Consider the following 22,209-nt stretch of genomic DNA (forward strand, 5'->3'; position numbering starts at 1 on the left):
TTTTCTTCCTGTATTTCAACCAACAGTGATAAATAAAATTTTTGTCTCAGATGTTTCTTTGTCCAAAGGACATTTGCTGGTGCCAGAAATTTACTAAACGTCATAAAATACACATATTTAAGGAGATGTCTTGGAAGACTGGAGTGTTTTATCTTTCTGGAAGCAGATTTTAAATGCTAGCTTATCTGGTTAATTTAAAAGTAAACAAGAATAGTTTAAACTTTAGAGGCAGCATTTTCCAGGGAAAAGTGTTCTTTTGAGTAGAGATAACGGGCTCAGTGGTGGAAATGTGTTTGAAAGGCGAGAGAGAGAGAGAGAGAGAGAGAGAGAGAGAGAGAGAGAGAGAGAGAGAGAGAGAGAGAGAGAAACTATTTTGAAAACTCTGAATCTTTTGATATGGCATCTATAATTTCAATCATATGATTTATAAATTATCTTAAAGCACACGGAAAGGATTAACTGGCCATGAAATATCTGAGAGGAGCTAGAAATTTCTTTTCTTTTCAATAGGGAACTAATTTCCTATCATATCATAGACATCTAGGTGATATTTTGGAACTACTTTTGAGACTTGCAGCTATATTCTCTGTGTAACCTCAGATATGTCAATCGTCTTCTCTGTTGATTTCATCAACTGTATAGTAGAAATAGTATTATTGAGGTACATTATTAATAAAGTATCTTTTAAATGCATACTTTTAAACACTGAGTGTGGGAAATGAATGTAAGTCCTTTTGGTAAAAAAAAAAAATCAATGCTACTTAAAGTCTTTTAATCTATTTATCTATTTATTTTTGTCAGTTATTTAAACATATATTTCTCATATTTATTTCTTTGTTTTCCAAATAAGAAGAAGTAAAGAAATTTGTCATATGCTGAACAAAATATAAAACAGTTTAAAGACTCTTCAGAAGTATATCTTCAAATATAATTAATCTTTTTGCCTTTGATTAAATTAATAATATTTTTTTCTTTTGGCAAAACACACACAACTTATTTTTGACTACATTGGTCCGTGGTATGATATTTTAAGGGAGATACAATTCTAAGCCACAATTAGATTTTGTGTTCATTTGTCATGATTACACCAACTGGCAAAAATATTATGATTTTCTGCTATAAATGATGGTAGTATTTCCCCTTCTCTCCATACTCCTTGGCACCCTTCTTTCCTTTTCCCATGCTGCCAAGTTGAGGTCTGCATGCTTCATTTGGTTCAGATGGCCAACTGATTTTCTAACTTGTGTAAAAGTTTTAGAAACAAGTTATGTTTTGTCAGATTGCATGGGTTACAAGTGACAGAAAGACAGCTCTATTCTTGGCAATAAAAAACCAACCCAAGGAAGGAATCAATAAAAAATTATACTCACTTCATGGCTCATTATCATATTTGATCCATGCAAAATCTCTCATGTTTTTAGTTATTTATTATACTTTTTCCCCATGTGCTATTCCCATTCCCTTTCCTTCACCCTGAAGGAAAATATCCTAACATTTAATGTGTATTGCCACATTAATGCCTGAACTTTTACTTTATGTAAGTGTTATATTATGTGTATCAATCTGTTTCTTTACTTTTTTCCTTAACACTATGCCTTTAAAATCTTTCCTCATTTATCTACGCAGAGAGTAAACTTTTACAGAACATAGAAATATGTGTTGCAGTCCTGGTCCTGCGACTAATTTATTTTGTGACCTTGAGTGAGTCATCTACATTTTTGTGTCTAAATTTCCTTGTTAAAATAAAAGAAATGAGGAGATTCAATTAGAATATGTATCAAGTTTTAGGAATAAACTATATCAAAAGAAAAAAGTGCCACGCATTTTGGAAGTTACTGACATTTATAAATCCTATAGATACATTGGGGGAAAATGTTGAGAGAAGAGAATGCAAACAACCTTGCCAGCTGGCAAAGTTGGAGAACTATGAGGCATCAAAGAGGATAAGAGGAAAAAAAAAGAGAGGATAAGAGGAAACAAGGTGGGGCTTGGCAGGAACTGGCATTAGATCTTAAGCTGCATGAAATGACATCCAAATGGGCTGCCTTGATGACATTACCTTCAGCCACTCACACACAGTTGAGGCTAAGCGGTATTAGTCAGGTTCTCGGTTCTCGAGAAATCGAATAGGATGTACATAGATATATGAGAAGATTTATTATGAGAATTGGCTCACATGATTATGGAGGCTGAGAAGTCCCACAGCTGCCCCTGCAAACTGGAGACCCAGGAAAGCTGATGGTATAATTTCATCTGCGTCCAAAGGCCCCCAAACCATGCAAGCCCAGTGTGAGACTGAAGGCCTGAGAAAGCAGGGCTGCTGCTGTAAGCCCTGGAGTCCAAAGGCCCGAGAAAGCAGGAGCTCCTATGTCTGAGGGCAGGAGAAAATGGACAGCCCAGCTCAAGGAAAGAGAGAGAATTCCCCCTTCCTCCCCCTTTTGGCTTCTTTAGGTCCCTCAATGGATTGGATGATTCTAGTCTCCTTACTCGGTCAACTCAGTCACATGCTAATCTCTTCCAGAAACGCCCTCACAGACATACCCAGATTTGTTTTACCAGCTATCTGGGCATCTCTTACAGCAGCCAAGTTGACTCAAAAATTAACAATCCCAGCGTGCATTGTGAAATGTAGATCCTTGGGAAGTGAAATGGGAAGAGGTGACGTGCCTTCCATCTAGAAAACAGAGCCTACAAGAGCAGAAACAATAGGTCTTTGAGGATGGATCAGGGGGGTTTTCTTGGATATCCAGTGTGCAAATACATAGCCTTGGGGAAGCTTTTTAACCGAATAAGGGCACATTCAGTATGTATTTGGGAATCAATGAAAATCAGTATATTTTATGACTAAGTTTTACATAACATCCTGGAAAAGAAAGGATGCAGCAATGATTGTAGTGAGAGGAAAGGGTTTATAAACTAATGGTGACCTGAAATTCTTAGTTTTCCTGATATATGCATGTATGGCTTGGTATTTCACCTTTAGAGTAAATTTAACACCTTAATATAACTTTCTGTTAAATATTGTCCATTGTTAAAAATAAACCCCATGAATATCAGAAAAGAGACTCCTTTTCAATAAATAGCAGAGAAAAAAATATAATAAATCTATTCACTAAAATGTTTCAGATAATTTTCAGCTCATTGAATCTTGCTGTACTTTTGCATTTAAGATGTTACATTTACACTGGATCACAGAAAACTGCCTTTTGTTAGAGGACATTACCCTAAAATTACAACCATCTTAAGGGGAGGAGATATTTTTTAACAAGGTTTGTTTTAAAATGGAGGGTGGGCTTTAATTAAAATTGAAATTCCCTTTGAGTATGCAATATTTACACTACTTATTTGTTGCATTCTGTAAAATGTCAGAGTTTCTGGTGATAAAAATTCCTGCCAAAAAGACTGTTATTTCCTGGAAATGTTTCCTTATGTTTAAAGTAAATGAATTTAGAATAGCTTCCAGAAGAGTCATCATCTAAGCAAGGAACTCTGAGTACTTAAACTGAAAACCACAGCCAGTGACTGTCCACATAGTCTGACTGTAGGGATTTGGGTCTAAATGAGCCACATTGGCTGTTTTCAAATGATAATGACTCAGTTCTATGTTTTACTGGGCCTATACTAAAATTTCCTAAAGGAAGGAGAATGATTGGATTGAATATGTCGATATTCATTTAAATAATTATCTCTTGAGTCAGCTGCCCTTAAATAGTGCATGCGTCATTGCTAAATTTAATTCAATAATTATTTATTGTCATTGTTTGAAATTAGGCATTAGATTAGATTTTTAGGGTTCAAAGGTAAATCAGGTATAAAACCTCAAGAAAATCTCTTCATTTACCTCCTCAGCATAGCTTAATTAATTCCCTTCCCACCCACCCTACAGTCCCCAGGTACAAACCCCCATTACCTCCATCCTGAACTACTGCTGGAAGGTTCTCATTGATCTCAATACATTCCACTCTCAGTACATTCTCTGAAGTCATTCTTATACCACAAAGTGGTCATTTATAATGCCAGTTTGATTGTGGCCCTGCTGGTCTCCAACTTTAATGTCTTCTCATTGCCCTTAGGATAAAGACCTAAAGCTCGAATGTAGCCTGCACAGTCCTGCATGACCCATGGCCCCTGACTCTCTCTAGCATCAGCTTTGGCCTCTTTCTCTTCCTGTCTATACTCCAACCACATTGGACTGTTCTGTGTTAATCCTTTAAGCGTCCTATGCTCCTACCTGTCTCTGCCTACTACATTAGCACCTGTATCCCCTTCACCATTTACTTGCAAATTTTGCTCTGGATCTTAGCTCAAACAGCACTCCTTTAGGGCAGTCTTTTTTCTCCACCATATGCATTGCCCCTGTTTCACACTTACATAGCACCCTGCACATTTCCTTCAAAGAACATATTATGCATAATAATCATTCATTAGGTTATTTATGTCTGTTTCCCTCACTAGACTGCAAGTTTCCATTGAAGTATCTTTAATTGTTTTGCACTGTTGTTTCTTTGATAACTTGCAAAGTGCTTACAACCCTAAATGAAATGGAAGGAAGGAAAGAATGGAGGGAGAGAGGGAGGGAATCATCTTACTTGCCAAGAATTTATTGTTTTGCTTTATTGTGTTTTGTTTCTGCTGTCAGGGTGGATGTTAAAACATGGATATGTTTACTTTAAGTGAATCAAATGGTGTGTGAAAATCAGAATATATACCAAACATTATTAAAAAGAACTAATTTTCTTGGCTTCTTATTTTCTCAAGTTTCGTACAGGACTGAGATCTGGCTAAGCAACCCTAAAATCGTGTGTTCATAAAAAACTAAATTGTTTTCTGATACAAAAATTAAAGTTTATTAATCCTAGTTCTTTGACCTGAGTGTCAATGAATAGAACTGTGGAAACATTGTCAAGTAAAAGTCCTCCATACCTCTTAGGACAACAAAAAGGATTTTTACGGAATACATTTAGTTACCGGTCAAGCCCATTAACAATTCCCAGGAAATAAAAATAGAATAAAGTCTAACCTTTTTTTTTTTTTTTTTTTTTTGCGTTACGCGGACCTCTCGCTGTTGTGGCCTCTCCCGTTTGCGGAGCACAGGCTCCGGACGTGCAGGCCCAGCGGCCATGGCTCACGGGCCCAGCCGCTCCGTGGCATGTGGGATCTTCCCGGACCGGGGCACGAACCCGTGTCACCTGCGTCGGCAGGCGGACTCTCAACCACTGCGCCACCAGGGAAGCCCCTCTAACCTTTTTTTTTTTTTTTTTTTTTTTAACTTTTGTGCTTACTTTGGGTTCTCTTGTTCACAGGGTACTGCGGCCAGAGGCCTTGTGCCCGGCACCTCAGACCAGAGTGGAGTTCCTAGCGTGAAATGGCTGCACTGGACCCTTCAGCTCAGGGACGGTGACCAAGTGCAGAAGCGCCACGCACGACTCCGCAATTCAAGATGGCAGCGGCGGGCCATGTTTAGAGAGGGTGCACCCCTACTGCAACCTGGAGCGAAAGAGGCACAGCTGTGCTAGCCAGGGGAGAACCTCGCCCCCTTCTGCTGTTCAGAGCCCTACAAAGCAGCCCCACCCCCAGTCTGTCGCGGAGAGAGTGTGTGCTGTACAGCAGCAGTTCCCAACCGTTTTGGCACCAGGGGCCGGTTTCGTGGAAGACAATTCTTCCATGGACCGGGGCAGGGGAGGGTGGTGGCTTCGGGATGCTTCAAGCACATTACATTTATTGTGCACTTTAATTCTATTATTATTACATTGTAATATATAATGAAATACTTATACAACTCACCATAGTGCAGAATCAGTGGGAGCCCTGAGCTTGTTCTCCTGCAACTAAGTGGTCCCACCTGGGGTGATGGGAGACAGTGACACCCGAAGTGTGTTGCTTATGTCCAGTCTACTCCATGATCTCGCTTTGGTTGCTGTCACTGCAGAAAACCCTGCTTCACAAAGATAGGATGCTGGAAATGCAAGCAGGCTTTTCAGTGCTTTTGTGGCAATCTCAGGATATTCCACCTTGACTTTAATCCAGAGCGTATGGAGATTTGAAGTTGTCTCAAACATACTTTTAAGGCCACTGTCATTTGCGATCTCAAGCAGTTGATCCTCTTCTAGCACGGACAAAGTCGATTCACCTGGCTTATTCACAAATGGGTCGCGGATCCATTCCTTCCCAGTTCGGGGGTCTTTTGTGGTTGGGAAGTAATGCACAAACTCTTTTGAAAGCTGGGATAGATGATCGTGCACCAGCTGGGAGAAAGAAGGCCCTGGCTCAGTCTCTCAAAATCTCTGCTAATGTATGAAACATGTCAAAAATCTCAATGTTCACTCGTCACCCCCATAATTCCAGTTTGGCTTTGAATGCAGCCACTTTATCTGCCGACTTGAACACAGTTGTCGTTCTCCCCTGAAGTGACAGATTGAGTTTGTTGAGCAGGTTGAATGTGCCACACAAGTAAGCAAGTTTTGCGACCCATCTATGTCACTGAAATGTGCTGCCAGGGGTGACTGTTTTTCTAAAAGAAATCTCTGGAGCCGCTCTCGTAACTCAGAAACTCTGGCCAGTGATCTACCTCTAGAAAGCCATCTCACTTCTGTGTGTAAGAGAAGACGTGTGTGCTCTGCGTCCTTCTCCTCACAGAGCTGCACGAACAGACGTGAGTTAAGGGCATATACTTTTATGTGGTTGATAACTTTTTTTTTTTTTTTTTTTTGCGGTACGCAGGCCTCTCACTGTTGCAGCCTCTCCCGTTGCGGAGCACAGGCTCCGGACGCGCAGGCTCAGCGGCCATGGCTCACAGGCCCAGCCGCTCCGCGGCATGTGGGATCTTCCCGGACCAGGGCATGAACCCGTGTCCCCTGCATCAGCAGGCGGATTCTCAACCACTGCACCACCAGGGAAGCCCTGTGGTTGATAATTTTAATCACATCCTGCAAAATGTTGTTAAGTTCAGGTGACACTTTTCGGCTAGCCAGCATTTCTCTATGGATGACACAGTGTGTAGACTCCCATTCAGAAGCGACCTCTTTGACCCGAGTAGTGGAACCAGAAAGTTGTCCCGTCATGGCAGCCACTCCGTCCATGCATATACCTACACAAAATGATCAATTCAGTTTTCCTGATATGTAACCATTCAAAGACTTGAATAGTTCTGCAGCTGTGGTGTTGGTTGGCAACAAAAGTACACATAACATATCCTCATGCACATCCTCCTGAAAAATATATTGCACAAAAACAAGCATTGTTGCCTTGTTGTCAACATCGGTAGACTGGTCAGCCTGGATCGTGTACCACGGTGACTCATTAATCCTAACAATCAATTCGTCTAGTTATGGTGCTAGCTGAAAGAAGAACACGTGCCACCTTTTGGACTGCAACCTCTCCTGACAGTTCATGACAAATGTTCTTGGCAGCAGGCAAGATCAACTCTTCATCAACAGTAAAGGGCTTCTTAGCTTTAGCAATGCGGTTAGCCACTAAGAATGTGGCTCTCAGTGCAGACATATTTGATGAAGTGGTGGCCTTCAGTAACTGCTTCTGTTCTTCATGTTCACGTTTTCTTCTTTTGAAAAACTCCAAAGTCTTGTCTTTTAATGCAGGGTGCTTGGTCTCCATGTGGCGAAGCAGTTTTGAAGGTTTCATGGCTTCGCCGGATAGCCGGTTACCACATATTATACAAAGCGGGCTTGGAGAATGTCAGTCACCTGTGGCAATGAATTTAAGTAGGACTCTTGGTATTTTCTTTTAAATGCAGCTTTCTTTTTGTTGGCAGTCTTAGAGTCTTCTGCTGTCTCATCATTGGGTCTTTCCCCCTTTTCAAAGAAGCTCTTCAGCAACGTGTGTTTTTTACTCATTTTGGCTAGGGTTAGCTTGTGGGCTTAACAAAACTGTCACTGAGACAAGTGTGCAGTGCGGGAAAGCGGCGTGGATGGAAGTGGTAAATAAAATAATGGGCGGGCCACACGCGGACTAAAACAAGCGTCGGATTCTGACTTAAAGCCTGCCGCCAGATGCAGCTGTGCAACTGATGTACATCAACTCACTTGCCACTATAAAGCCTGCCACCAGATGCAGCTTAATTGTCACTTGCCACTCACCGGTAGGGTTTTGATATGTCTACAAGCAATTAATTTATTATGGTCTGTGTGCAGTCAAACCTCTCTGCTAATGATAATCTGTATTTGCAGCTGTTGCCTCGGCTCCACCTCAGATCATCAGGCATTAGAGTCTCATAAGGGGCGCACAGCCTAGATCCCACACATGCGCAGTTCATAGTAGGGTCCGCGCTCCTATGAGAATCTAAGGCCACCGCTGATCTGACAGGAGGCGGAGCTCAGGCAGTAACGCGAGTGATAGGGAGTGGCTATAAATACAGATGAAGCTTCGCTCGCTCGCCTGTCGCTTGTCTCCTGCCGTGCAGCCTGGTTCCTAACAGGCCATGGACCAGTACTGGCTTGGTCTAAAGCACGAGCTCCCATCCTTGATCAAAGAATAAAGCATTTCAGCTCTAATGACACGGGCAGGAGGACTCTTGTTGGGACCCAACTTGGGATCATTGGTTACAATGTCTGAGCCCAGATTTGAAAGTCAAAAGCCATTAATTCTGCTTCTAGCCACTGAGGGGTAATGGAAAATTACAGCTGTAAGGTAACTAGAAATCATCTAGGCAGTAGGCTATCCCCTTTATTTTGAAGATGATGCAACCTAAGAGCAGCTGAAGACCATACAGACATAAAGATATGTGACAGTAGAGTAAGTGGTATGTTTCAAAGAAAACTTTCAATTGCAAATTGTACAAAACTCACCCAAACATCCTAAAGAGAAAAAAAAAATTATTGGCTCCTGTAATTGAAAATTTGAAGGTAACTAGTTCCTAGTACCACTTGATCAGACTATATCAGAGGACTCTGTTTCTCTCCCTCCATCTCTTGGATCCACGTTATGCTATGTTGGCTTCTTATTTTCTCAGATTCTTCCCTCATCATTAAAAAAAATGACTGTAGCTCTTTCAGCTCAATATGCTTTCAGATTTATGGCTTGCAGAAAAGAGAGCACTCCCTTCCATTTCCTCAAAATAAAAGTCCAGGAATTGAGACTTGGTGACTTGTAACATGAAGGAATTCGATTATATGTTATCCACTGGACCTGGGGATGCAGCCCCATCCAGATGAGCATGGCTGCCAGAGATCAATGGAATAGATGCTGATACGTAAACAATCAATGTCCACTCCATGATGAAACTCTGGTATCCAGGCTCTGTATCAATTATTCCTTTCATATGATGAATTCATTGCAAAGGATCAATGGTTGTGTTGACCAGAGCCCAAAGTCACACAGCATGAGGAAGAAAAAGACCAAGGAACAATCTTCTCGGGGAAAGTAGTTGAAAAAGAATATAATCATACAGTGACATCCAGAACAATTAGCTAGAGCATCACTGTGTGTCTATGGGTGTCCTGTAGCCCATCAAGAAACCCTGGAGCCAAAGCCGAAGAATTGTTCCTGAAAGATGTGTGAGGGGAGATGGATGAAGGGGAGAGAATGGGAGTTATGGGAGTCTGTATCGTTTGAACTAAAGCAAGTGTGGTATGTGGATGAGAGAAGGGAACATTTTCAATTTGGTCAGAATGAGGGCTTAGATGTCAATTCTTCCTCTGTTTGTCACTTAGATATGTTGTTATATCATTTATGATATGGGAAAAGAGACAGGAGGAATGTGTGATATATCACCTTATTAGGTATCAGAAGTTTTTTTTTAATATTTTTATTCTTAAAATTTATTTATTTTTGGCTATGTTCTATCTTTGTTGCTACGCGTGGGCTTTCTCTAGTTGCAGTGAGCGGGGGTTACTCTTCGTTGCGGTGCTCAGGCTTCTCATTGTGCTGGCTTCTCTTGTTGTGGAGCACGGGCTCTAGGCACACGGGCTTCTGTAGTTGTGGCATGCAGGCTCAGCAGTTGTGGCTCGTGGGCTCTAGAGCACAGGTTCAGTAGTTGTGGTGCATGGGCTTAGCTGCTCCGCGACATGTGGGATCTTCCCAGACCAGGGCTCGAATCTGTGTCCCCTGAATTGGCAGGCGGACTCTTAACCACTGTGCCACCAGTGAAGTTCTGAAGTTTGAAAAGAAAATTATAAAGCACTTATTAGAAAAAGGAAGAATCATAATGTCTCTGTACCAATAGTAACATTCATTGTTAGTCATTGGTAATTTTTTTATTTTTAGAATGAATGCTGGTGGGTTTTTTTTTTAAATTGAGCTATAGTTGCTTTACAATGTTGTGTTAGTTTCTGCTATACAATTAAGTGAATCAGCTATATGTATACATATATACCCTCCTTCTTAGATCTCCCTCCCACCTCCCCCATCCCATCCATCTAGGTCACCACAGAGCACCAAGCTGAGCTCCTTGTGCTATACAGCAGGTTCCCACTAGCTATCTGTTTTACAGATGACAGTGCACATATGCCAATCCCAATCTCCCAATTCATCCCACCCCTCCCCCTGCCATATCCACACATCTGCTCTCTACATCTGCGTCTCTATCCCTGCCCTGCAAATAGGTTTATCTGTGCCATTTTTCTAGATTCCACATATATGTGTTAATATATGATATTTGTTTTTCTCTTTACGACTTACTTCACTCTGTATGAAAGACTCTAGGTCCATCCACCTCACTACAAATAATCCAATTTTGTTCCTTTTTATGGCTGAGTAATATTCCATTGTATATATGTACCACATCGTCTTTATCCGTTCATCTGTCAATGGACATTTCAGTTGCTTCCATGTCCTGGCAATTGTAAATAGTGCTGCAATGAACATTGGGTTGCATGTGTCTTTTTGGATTATGGTTTTCTCAAGGTATATGCCCAGTAGTGGGAATGCTGGGTCATATGGTAGTTCTATTTTTAGTTTTTTAAGGAACCTCCATACTGTTTTCCATAGTGGTTGTATCACTTTGCATTCCCACCAACAGGGCAAGAGGGTTCCCTTTTCTCCACACCCTCTCCAGCATTGGTTTGTAGATTTTTTGATGATGGCCATTCTGACCAGTGTGAGATGATACCTCATTGTAGTTTTGATCTGCATTTCTCTAATCATTAGTGCTGTTGAGCATCTTTTCAAGTGTTTGTTGGCCATCTGTATATCTTCTTTGGAGAAATGTCTATTTAGGTCTTCAGCCTACTTTTTGATTGGGTTGTTTGTTTTTTTGTTATTGAGCTGCAAGAGCTGTTTGTATATTTTGGAGATTAATCCCTTGTCAGTTGCTTCATTTGTAAATATTTTCTCCCATTCAGAGGGTTGTCTTTTCATCTCATTTATGGTTTTCTTTGCTGTGCAAAAGCTTTTAAGCTTCATTAGTTCCCATTTGTTTATTTTTGTTTTTATTTTCATTACTCTAGGAGGTGGGTCAAGAAAGATGTTGCTGTGATTTATGTCAAAGTGTGTTCTTCCTATGTTTTCCTCTAAGAGTTAAGTTGCAGGATACAAAATTAAGGCACAGAAATCTCTTGCATTCCCATACACTAACAATGAAAGATCAGAAAGAGAAATTAAGGAAATAATCCCATTTACCATTGCAGCAAAAAGTATAAAATACCTAGGAATAAACCTACCTAAGGAGGTAAAAGACTTGTACTCAGAAAACTATAAGACACTGATGAAAGAAATCAAAGATGACACAAACAGATGGAGAGATATACCATGTTCTTGGATTAGAAGAACCAATATTGTGAAAATGAGTCTACTGCCCAAAGCAATCTACAGATTCAATGCAATCCCTATCAAATTACCAATGGCATTTTTCACAGAATTAGAACAAAAAATTTTACAATTTGTGTTAAAACACAAAAGACCCCGAATAGCCAAAGCAATCTTGAGAAAGATAAACGGAGCTGGAGGAATCAGGCTCCTTGACTTCAGACTGTACCACAAAGCTACAGTAATCAAGACAGTATGGGGCTTCCCAGGTGACGCAGTGGTTAAGAATCCACCTGCCAATGCAGGGGACCCAGATTCCCCCGGACCCTGGTCTGGGGAAGATCCCACATGCCGTGGAGCAACTAAGCCCATGCACCACAACTACTGAGTCTGTGCTCTAGAGCCCGCAAGCCACAACTACTGAGCCCACATGCCACAACTACTGAAGCCTGCATGCCTAGAGCCCATGCTCCACAACAAAGACAAGCCACTGCAGTGAGAAGCCCACGCACCACAACAAAGAGTAGCCCCTGCTCACTGCAACTAGAGAAAGCCTGCATGCAGCAATGAAGACCCAACACAGCCAAAAAATAATTAATTAATTATTTTTAAATCTATATTAAAAAAAAGACAATATGGCACTGGCACAAAAACAGAAATATAGATGAATGGAACAGGATAGAAAGCCCAGAGATAAACCCATGCACCTATGGACACCTAATCTATGACAAAGGAGGCAAGAATATACAAGGGAGAAAAGACAGTCTCTTCAATAAGTGGTGCTGGGAAAACTGGACAGCTACACGTAAAAGAATGAAATTAGAGCACTTCCTCACACCATAACACAAAAATAAACTCAAAATGGATTAAAGACCTAAATGTAAGACCAGACATTAGAATGAATGCTGTTTTAATTGCATAATGTTGTAGATTTTATAAAATGCTTTACACGTGTCTGGATGGAACCTCATAACAATATAATGAAGTGTACCACATCGTAAAGATGTGGTACATATATACAGTGGAATATTACTCAGTCATAGAAAGGAACAAAATTGGGTCATTTGTAGAGATGTGGATGGACCTAAAGTCTGTCATATGGAGTAAAGTAAGCCATACGATATAGGCTATCATAAAATTGCCTACATTCTTCATCTCTTCAGGCATCCAGGCCCCTGGGCCACAAGTCATTGTTAATTAGGAAATGTATAAATTATTCTAGATCCTGGCATTAACTAGTGGCACCACATTGAGCTAGTTGCTTGACCGTCCTGAGGCTCATATTAGGTTTCCTTAATTATATTATTATGGGACTGGATTGGTTTTTCCCAATTTGTATAGTACAAGATGTTTGTGCTGGAGCCTTGAGAAATTTTGTCAGTGGTCCAGGAGGTTTGAGAAACACTGGATTAAAAGAAGTTAAATGCAACTTTATAAAAGAACCTATAAGAGCTTTATAGGCTTTAATATACAAATGAACTTTGCAGGTCTCCAAGTATGGTCATATTCAGTGATTCCCAAACTTATTTAACCATGAAATGTTTTTAAAGGAGCATTTCTCAGGAATAAAGTGTTACAGAATCTCATCTTGAGAAAAGCAGGGCCATAATCTAAAAGTCATTTTTTTTTCTAATTCTGAAGTCTCTTTAAGTATAGACTGGTTTCTAATTTAGTATATTGTAGGGAAGGGACAAACTCTTTCACAAAAAAATGGAGAAGAAATTTAATGTACATGTTATATGCTAGAATTTGTTTTATTATCATTAAAAAAGGATTTGCTAAAATTAACTCTGCATCTTTTAGAGAATCTTCTAATGATTATAATAACATCTCATCCAAGGGCAGCTATCATTCCTCTAAATTACCAAGATACGGGATAATATTGTGATATTCATATAATGAGTATTTGGAAGTAGTTACAGCACACTAAAGTAATTTCCATTATAAATTATAAAATGAGTATAAAATCCTATTTTCCCCAGGTATATTAATTGAAACAATTGAAATCATATGTAAGTAAAAGAGATTGTTTTCTGAAAAATTTACTGACTCATGGATGAAATGTTTAATGCTAAAACAGTCACAGGCATTGAAAAATAACTAAAACGTTAACTTTGGGGAATAGCCTTTACATGATTAAGTAATTCCTGTGAATGGGAAAGATTCAAATTTATTAAACTACAACCCTGTAGAAATTGCATGTAAAAGAAAGAAAAAAAATTAATTGAAAAGGCAAAGAAGGATGATCAACAAAAACACCAACCTGTCAGGACCATTGGATGAATGCCACATCATTATCCTAAAAATAATATTAATATTGCCATCCAGCAAATAGCACTGCCTCTCTTAAAATACTAATATCAGTTACAAGGTGATTAAAGAGCCAACATGTCCAAGTGGCTGATAGTCCCAGAAAGAAGGTAAAAAAAGATTCACTTTTATTTTGGCCTGGAGTCAGTAGATTCAAAAAGGCACATAAATGATTTTTAGACTTGGCAATGTGACATCCACTTTTCCAGCTTTAAAGTTTTACCCAATAAAACATGAACAAGCTGTGGTGTGAATTTGAATTTCCTCTCCCTGTACTCTCCTTTCTCCATTTTAATTTCCTTTTCCCTTGGATTGCCAACAATAGTCCCAACCTCCCACTTCCCTAATGCCTGCTCTCTTCCAGCAGAGATTTAAACAATTAACTTTTCTCCCGTTTGTTCTGAATTACCTGGTTATAGCCGACTCTGTTCAGTCTTTGGTTTTAACTTCCGTCATGATGCTCTGTACGCTTCATGTTACTTGAGAAGTTTTTCTTCTTCTTTTCTTTTTGTTGATGTGTAGGGATTGCTATCCCCAAGCACATCTCAAATCAGGATAACTTTCTTAGTCATCTAAAGAGCTCTCCTTCCATCTAACCCTCTGACCTCCCACCACTATCTACCATCTTCAAGTGGCACATTTAAGAAGACACAGTTTTTTGTGTGTGAGGAAAATTCTCTCCAACTACGCAGCTCAGTTTCATCCCAGATAATCTTTTTTTAAATTTTTGTTTCATTGTAGCTACCAGAAGAAGAGTACTATGTCTGTTCTGCTACCTGGCCATATATATCCTACCTCTAGCCAAACTCTAGTAATCTTGAACCCATAGACATTTATAGGTAAATTTTTTTACAAGTAAAAGTTTTAAAAGATCATTCCATTAAAAGTTTAGCTCACTCTGTTTTCTCTGTTCATTTGTTCAAAAGGGGTAATGCCGAACAAATAATCCTGAGCACCTGATATGTCATCTCCTGTTATCACCCACTGTCACTACTTTAAAGCAAATCGTCGTCAGCAAGTGCCCTACAACAACTCCCAGACCAGCTTCCCGTCCTTGTCTCCTGTACTATAGCCCCATTACTGCCAGAATTTTCTATCTACAATATAAACATAATTCGTTGTTTCTGATTTTAAAATGCTTCATAGTTCCTTGTGCCCTTTCCTGTTTCATCCTGCCCCAAACCAATCCTATCTTATCTGAGCTTCAGTTCAGTCACAATACATTTTCCTATGTTCGCTAAAGATACCTGGCTCTGTATGTGTGTCCTGTGTGCTCTGACTTTTCATGTTTTATTCCTTCATCCTAGATTGATTGCCCTTACCCTTTTCTCTGTCTGAAGAATTCCTAGTCATCATTCTAGTGTCAAATTTCACATCCTCTGAAAAACCTTTCCTTACTTTTCCTAGATGAGTTACCTCTGCCCTCATTTATGCCTTGCCTTTTTATTTCTCTTTTCATTATATTCTATCAGTGGATTTATATCTCTCTTCCGTACACTGTGCTTGAGAGCCTATATTGATGATCAGTAAGGTCATAAATGGCACTCCCTTTTCCTTGCCTGTTGAAACCAACTGGCAAACCCAGAAGTCAAGCAGACAGAGGTCAAAATATCACCCTTTTAGGGCTTCCGTGGTGGCGCAGTGGTTGAGAATCTGCCTGCCGATGCAGGGGACACGGGTTCGTGCCCCGGTCCGGGAAGATCCCACATGCCGTGGAGTGGCTAGGTCCGTGAGCCATGGCCGCTGAGCCTGCACATCCGGAGCCTGTGCTCCGCAAGGGGAGAGACCACAATAGTGAGAGGCCCATGTACTGCAACAACAACAAAAAAATCACCCTTTTAATTAATAAAAGGTATAAGAGAATATGATTCAGACCTGTGGGTCAGGCGGGCTTTTTAATAGTTTACTTCTTAATTAGATGTATTCACACAACACAGGGGGCACTGAGCTGACACAGGGACAGAGCCTATCTGAGAAGCCCACTACTTGGCCAGGAGTAAATTGGGACACTGTTCTCTGCAACTAGGCAGATATGACGAGACAAAGGGCCTAAGACGCTCTGTCAGTTCCTTCTCCTAAACTCATCAGTCAAGTAAATCACTCCCTCCTCTGGAAGGGACAGAGGGGTTGGGAGGGCATTCTCCCTGTTTGTGTGTCTATCTCTGGGTCCAAATTTCCTCTTTTTAAAAGGACACTACTCATATTGGATTAAGTGCCTACCTACTCCAGTCTGATCTCATCTTAACTAATTACATCTGCAGTGAACCTATTTCCAAATAAGGTCACTTTGTGATACTAGGGGTTAGGACTTCAACCTATAAGGGTGGGGGGGGGGGGCGGGAGGTACAATCAACCCATAACAAAATAATTAGTTTTATAGATATCATCAATTATCAAATATGGGAACTAACATTGCGAATTAAACTACTATACAATGATTTATCACTTAGAATTTTAATTTAATACTGGTGAAAGGGCTCATCCAGACCTATTTAGGTGTATGTTTTGTAATATATAACTCTAGTGCATATACATAGAAATATAAGTAGAATAAACTGGCTAAGCTTTTTGTCATACATCTTTCACATTCAAGTTCAATTTTCGGAATCACTTGTCTACTCGGAGTCATCAACAACTGTATTTTTTCACACAGTAGTGTCCTCTGTTCCATCAAGAGCATTGGTAATAAAGCATTTTTTGAAAATATAGTCCAATGTTGTTTTCAGGACTCTCTTCCAAGCCACTATCACCATTCTGCAATTTTGATAAGTAGGCAATGATCATTTCAACCATGTCATGAATGTTTCCTGGATTACAGCAATTATAAGACATTATTCAATTTCACAGCTCTTCAGCTTGGGGAAGGGGGGCAAAGTCCATCTTGGAATCAATGAAATACAACAAATATAAACTTTATTACAAACCTTGTATTAGTTTTCCATTGCTGTTATAACAAACTATCACAAACTTAGTGGTTTAAAACAACACAAATTTATTACCTTACAGTTGTGTAAATCAGAAGTTCAACAATGGCCTCACTGGGGATAAAATCAAGGTGTCCGTAGGATGCATTCTATTCTATAAGCTCTGAAGGAGAATCCATTTCCTTGCCTTTTCCAGCTTGTAGAGGCCACCCACATGCCTTGGCTTTGTTTTTGTCCCTTTCCACCATCTTCAAATTTAGCAACATAGCATCTCTCTGATCCTGCTTCCGTCAGCACATTTCTTTCTCTGACCACAGCCAGGAGAGGTTCTCCACTTTTAAGGACCCAAGTGAGTAGCTTGAATCTACCTGCATAACTAAGGATAATCTTCCCATCTCAAGACTCCTAATTTAATTATATCTGCAAAGTCCCTTTTTCCAGTCAAGGAAACATGTGGACATCTTTAGCGGGACTGTTAATCTTCCTACCACAGACCCTATTCACACTCTATTGTCTGTTGACTTGTCTTTATGATTTTTTTAAGGACAAGTGTGTTTTTGATCTGTATTCTCAGTGTCTGGCACCAAGTAGATGCACAGTAGGTTTGTTGAATATTGAAACAATAGAAGAAATGGTAGACTTCCTTATTCATGTCTATTCAAACAAGAAGTGACATCTGCAAAGGCACGAGTTGTGAGTAAGCATGACATATTTCATGAATGACAAGAAGCTTGGTGCAATTAGGGTTTAGGTTGTATATTAGAGAGCCTTGGGATATGAGTCTACATATACAGATCATGAAAAATCTATACATCTTGCTTAGGAGTTTGTTTTGTATCCAAAAGATATCCATTGAAGAATTATAAGCAGGGAAGAGAGAGGATTGAATTTGATTTGAAAAAATTAGTTTGGTGGTGGCATAAGACGTTATTTGAAACAGAGACTAGAGTTAGAAAGTTTATACTTCATGGCTATAATCCTAGGGGAGACTTTAAAGACAGAGGCTATTTAGAATGTAGGTTTTTCTAATTTGAGGAGCTATACTTTGTTTCTATTGCCAATACTCTAAAACTTTACAGGTTTTTCTAGAATATTTAAAATCACTTCCAGAATTCTAGTCTTCTCATTAGTTAGAATTTAATGATATATAACTCCCTAGGATGCATGTCTAATGATTAGTATACAAATGCTCAGATTTTCCAAACAAGTTTAATCAATTAATTTTTATGAGGTTGTTTTCTTTTACTTTCTGAAAGCCAAGTCAAGGGGCCTTCCCCAACTGAAGTCAAAGTAATGTAACAGGAGAGGCAGGAGGAATGAGACAGGAGGACTTGCCCTGCCATTGCTGCCTTTGAAGATGAAGGAGGCCACAAGCCAAGGAAGATGGGTGGACTCTCAAAGCTGGGAATGGCCCTCAGCTGACAGTCCGCAAGGAAACAGGGACCTAGAGCCACCAGAATGGTACACAGCTTTGACTTTTGCCATGTGAGACCTGAAGCAGAGAAACCATCTAACCTATAGCACAATAAAATAATAACTGGGTGCTGTTGTAAGCCACTAATTTATGGTGATTTATTATGGCAGAAATAGGAAACTAATACAAGTGCTAGAAGTGTTAATAAGCTAAATAACCCTAAACATTTTCTATTTAACTGTACTTACCATTAACAAAAGATTTTCCATCTCTTATTAAGGTGCCTCTGTCTAACTCTTCATCAAGCCAACCACTAGACTCTTCAATGACAGATTTGTAAATATCTGTCCTGCTGTCACCAGCCTAAATTTTAATGAACTTTGGGTATACCCAGACTAGCATCCCATGGCTTCAATTTTATTCTCCCCATCCTAATCCAAACACTGTATTCAGAAGAAAATGGTTACATAGAACTTAAAAATACTGGATTTGTTCCTGGGTTTTCCAATAGAGCTGCTTCTCATGATGTGCCCTACCTACTTCTGCTTCTTGTAACACAGAGAAACAAGTTCAAATACAATTGAGAGGTTGGGGTCCCTCAACCTGCTGCAAACTGACTTTATTGACTAATCATAGGCAATGGCTATTCCCATGCTTAGTAGCGCTGTGGATATCCTCTCCATGTCTGGAGGCTTTCCCTGCAAGAAGGCAAGTGCTGTCACTGACTAGAAGGAGAATAAGAGGAGGCTAATCTGTAGCATCCAGGAATGAGTGAAGACCAAAAAGAAGCCTGCAAGAACTGGGAAGATGCAGAGCAAATAACCTCAAGACCACTGGTATGGTCCAGGAAATCGGGAGTAATACTGACTAGGACTCATAAGTCTTCACCTTGCTTACAGTTGTAGCTTCCTGCTGCCTAGGAGGAAGGTTCTATTACCTTGACCCCTCCCTCAGTGTCTCTTACAGTGTGATGATAACCTAATGATTTGTCTCTCCACTAAGGGACCAATGATGGGGAAAATCAAAATCAGTCCCTCCCTAACCAAGGGAAATTTAGGTTAAGTATTCCAAAAGTTAAAACCTCAACCAATAATTTACTCCCTCAGTGCAAAGTTCCCTTTTTTCTTCTGAACACATGCTCTAACTCTCTTTTGTTTCAGATCTGTAACTGAACATCCTTATGGAGGTATACATTACCTTGTTTACTTTGACACCTCTTGGTTTCCAATGTATATCTAATCCCCTGCAAATGTATATTTTATCTCTGTTTATTATCATTCTCTTGTAAACTTGAATTGTTTTTCAAATGTATATTGTTTGTTTACATTTGAATACAAAGGACTCCTTCTCCTGTGGCTATCAAAGTAATTTCCGGATCAGAGCAGGTTGAAAGGGGATTGAAAGAATTTGGAGCTGTGGTCCTGATGTCTAAAGAATTGAGGTGAAGCCTCTCCAGGCTTGTAGAGGCTCACGTCAGCTATTCCTGTGTACACATATTAAAGAAATAATACAAATTATGTTTCACAACTCTCATTAATAAACTTGTGTCACTTGTACATTTTACTGTATTTATTATTCTTTAGCTTTTTTCTTCAACTCTTTTTTCAAAACTAGTTTTTAATTTTCTTACAAAGGCTATCAAAGACCTAGAGTTTGAGAAAAACTAGAGACAGTAGCTTTGAAAGACCAAGGTGTCCCATGTTCACAAACTGCTCCGTGGTGGAGGCTTCCAAATTAAAGCAAGCTCGGGAAATGTTACGCTCTCCCCTTCTGCACCGGTCAGAGCACAGATTAGTATTTTGAAGGAGCTTAGGTGACCCTCAGTAAAGAAGACTCATCCTCTGTCAAACCCAGTACTAGACCAAGGAGTCTTTTTTCTTCAAGGGTCAGGACTATGGTGATAGGAAAGAGACAAATAAGGCTCTTCCTTCAGACACAAAACTGAAGGGAGACCAAAAAACTCAGTGATCAATATAAATAATACTTTGATACAATACTGTTTTAAATCAAAATGAATGTAAAAAACAATTGATGAATAAGTTATCAAAATTTGAAATAAAAACATCATGGATATTTTCTTACCCTAGTAGCACAGCAGGGGATACGTTATAGGAAACACAGAATCTTTGATTCCCTATTATCACTTACATGACATAGGTACTATTCTAGACACAAAGAAAACATCAGTGAAGAAAACCCTGCAGTATTGTTCTCATGAAGCCCTCAAAAATCTTTTACATTATGCTGGGGGAATCAGAAAATAATTTAATAAGTAAAATGCATTGGTTATTAGTGATAAGCTCTAAGGAGAAAAACGAAGCAGGAAAGAGGAATAAGAGGAATGATATAAATTTTGAAAAGGTAGCCCAGAGAGGCTCCTCTGAGAGTTGGCACTGGAGTAAAGACTTGAGAGACCAGAGGGAACAGCCACACAGAGCAGAAGTTCTTCAGGCCAAAGGAAGAGCAGAGGCCAAGTCATAAGGTGGGAGCATACAGACCTTGTTCCAGGAACAGCAAGGAGGACAGCATGGCTGGATCAGGCAAGTGGTCCAGCGGGAAGAGGAGTAGTTGAGGTGAGACTCAACAGGGTGGAGGGACAGATCACACAGGGCCTTAAGGATGTGGCTATAGGATATGTCTTTTACTCTGAGTGAGGTGAGAAGCCCTTAGAGGAGGCGATCAGGGAAGTGACACGACCTGACTTACTTTCTAAGATGTACCGTGCAAATAAAAGCAGTACTTATCACAATTTTATCTGTCTCTAGGTGTTTCTTTCTCTCGGTTGAAGATGAAAGAAAAATGAGTTGAGTCTTTTAGTGGGTTTAGGGTAAAGCAGGGATAAGATTTCACAAACCCATTTCCATTCATTGAGTTGATTCAATAAACCTTATCTTTTAATATATAGATAGATGTAGTGACTTCCCTGGTGGAGCAGTGGTTAAGAATCCGCCTGCCAATGCGGGGCACATGGGTTCGAGCTCTGGTCCGGGAAGATCCCATATGCCGCAGAACAACTAAGCCCATGCGCCACAACTACTGTGCCTGCACTCTAGAGCCTGCAAGCCACAACTGCTGAGCCCACGTGCCACAGCTACTGAAGCCCCCGTGCCTAGAGCCCGTGCTCCGCAACAAGAGAAGTCAACGCAATGAGAAGCCCGCGTAGCACAACGAAGAGTAGCCCCCGCTCGCCACAACTAGAGAAAGCCCGCGCACAGCAACGAAGACCCAGCGCAGCCAAAAATAAATAAATGTATTTTTAAAAATATATAGATATGGGCTTCCCTGGTGGCGCAGTGGTTGCGAGTCCGCCTGCCGATGCAGGGGACGCGGGTTCGTGCCCCGGTCCGGGAAGATCCCACATGCCGCGGAGCAGCTAGGCCCGTGAGCCATGGCCGCCGAGCCTGTGCATCCGGAGCCTGCGCTCCGCAACGGGAGAGGCCACAACATATAGATAGATAGATAGATAGATAGATAGGTAGATAGATAGATAGATAGATAGATGTAGCTGATGGAGGTATAAATGTAGCTGTACTTGTAGATGTAGAGGTGGATGTGGATATGAATGTGGATATATTTAATAGCAATATATTTTGCAATACAGAAGTTTTTTTAAAAGATTTTCTTTCATTTATTTTTTGAATATTTGGAAGGATATTAGTATCCTTCTCAATTAAACATGAGACTATATTTGATGACCAGAACTTAAAAAAGAAGACATCCTTTAGCTTGTGTGTGTGTTTCTATTATTAAGAGCTGGCACAGCTCTTAATATTATAAGAATTTTATAATATTCTCTACTTCAATTATAAACTGCTTTGCTATCCATTACTATAATTTCTTTTACATTTTCTTATTCAACTTGCT

Source organism: Orcinus orca, chromosome 3 (genome assembly GCF_937001465.1).
Source record: "Orcinus orca chromosome 3, mOrcOrc1.1, whole genome shotgun sequence".
Lineage (NCBI taxonomy): Eukaryota > Metazoa > Chordata > Mammalia > Artiodactyla > Delphinidae > Orcinus > Orcinus orca.